Here is a 1,843-nt window from a genome sequence, read left to right as displayed (position 1 = left end):
ACCAGCCTGAGCAAGAGCGAGACTCCGTCTCTACTAAAAATAGAAAGAAATTAATCGGACAACTAAAAATATATAGAAAACATTAGCCGGGCATGGTGGCGCATGCCTGTAGTCCCAGATACTTGGTAGGCTGAGGCAGAAGGATTGCTTGAGCACAGGAGTTTGAGGTTGTTGTGAGTTAGGCTGACGCCACGGCACTCACTCTAGCCCGGGCAACACAGTGAGACTCTGTCTCAAAAAAAAAAAAAAAAAGAAAAGAAAATGGATGGTTGCATCTACTAAATAGGAACAATATAGTATAATCATGTCTATGTGGCATTTACATTGTATTAGGTATCACAAGTAATCTAGAGACGGTTTAAAGCATATAGAAGGATGTGCATAGGTTATATGCAAATACTACATCATTCTATATAGGAGATTTGAGCATCCATGGATTTTGTATGTGAGAGGGCTTCTGGAAGCAATCTCTCATGCCTGAGGGACAGCTGTATACAAAGTTATCAGCAGATTCACAACTGATGGATGTATTACAACCTTAAAAGGACAAACTTATGCTTTCATCTTCAAATTAGACCACAAGTACTTCTGTAGTTTAACCAAGAGCCAAACTACCTTAGCATATATCTGCTTAGGCATGCCTGGAAATAGTTTAGAGAAAGGAGGCTCAGAATCTGGATTATCAAAGAGTCATTCAAAATGTAAAGCCTGACTTAAGACGATAAGATTTGTAAACACTGAGATTTAGAAAACAGATAAAATAGGAAGTAGCTATTCAAATTACAAAAAAATTCTCTACATCACAAGGTTTCCTTAAAATTTGATAGCCCCTGCCAAAAGAGAGATAAAAATTCAATGAAATTAGTCAGAAATGCAGCTATTATGAGTTGTTTTCCTTCCAGACATAGTCAGTACAGGCAGCTTTACAAGCAGATTGAAGTCTACTTTCTTACAGACTTCCAGTCCAAAGGCAGCGAGCCAGCTGATAGATTTGGTTGAACACTTTGGGTGCGAAAGAAAACAAGGTGTTCTGTTATCTGTCCATAGCCTTCCACAGAGGCAGAGTAGGAGGCTGCCTCTACATCCCTCTTCCCTCAGCCATTCCCACAAAACTTGTTCCATACGGCCAGCTGAGGCCTGAAAGTTCTTTAAGCAGATAAAGATTTTTAGTAATTAGAGATAAGGCTTAGAAAGCAAACTTCCTTGGAAAATTTAACACTTTGCCATGAATTCACAAGAGGCTATAAATAACTGCTATCAGGAGCCTTTAGGGAGAACAGATTTTCTTAGAGGGATAGGTAAGGCCTGAAAAGAGGGTGGCTGGCTGTGTGTCTGGCATGAGGGAGGAGAAGCAGAGGTACTAGGCTGAAACTAAAAGTTAGAAGTTCACTTTTCTGAATCATGGGACTTTCAGCAACTTTAAAATGAGCTCACTACTTTGCTTTCATCTGGTTATTTACAGAATCAAATGAAAAGAGCTTCAGTGCACCAAACCACACACTCAGTGGACATGATACATTCTGAGAGGATTTAAAGTCTGATGCTAGCATATAAAACAATATATGGAACAAGCTCTCTAACTTCCAACCAAGCAGAAAGTTCCAAAACCTGTATGTCATAGTTCATCAATTCTAAGATACATTTTTTTCCACCATTTAACATCTTTGAAATAGAGATGCATCTTAAAAACCAATAGCTTGGCCGGGCACAGTGGCTCACGCCTGTAATCCTAGCACTCTGGGAGGCCGAGGTGGGCAGTTTGTTTGAGCTCAGGAGTTCGAAACCAGCCTGAGCAAGAGCGAGACTCCGTCTCTACTAAAAATAGAAAGAAATTAATCGGACA

General features: G+C 39.9%; 1 protein-coding gene across 1 annotated transcript in view; it reads right to left on the bottom strand.

Moving 5' to 3' along the window:
- TTC27 (tetratricopeptide repeat domain 27) overlaps positions 1-1,843 on the bottom strand; it is a 163,146-nt gene that overhangs the window by 41,943 nt on the left and 119,360 nt on the right. The window lies entirely within an intron of this gene.

The sequence above is a fragment of the Propithecus coquereli genome, unplaced genomic scaffold (assembly GCF_000956105.1).
Source record: "Propithecus coquereli isolate 6110/MARCELLA unplaced genomic scaffold, Pcoq_1.0 Scaffold39, whole genome shotgun sequence".
NCBI lineage: Eukaryota > Metazoa > Chordata > Mammalia > Primates > Indriidae > Propithecus > Propithecus coquereli.
This window is presented reverse-complemented; position numbering and strand designations above follow the sequence as displayed.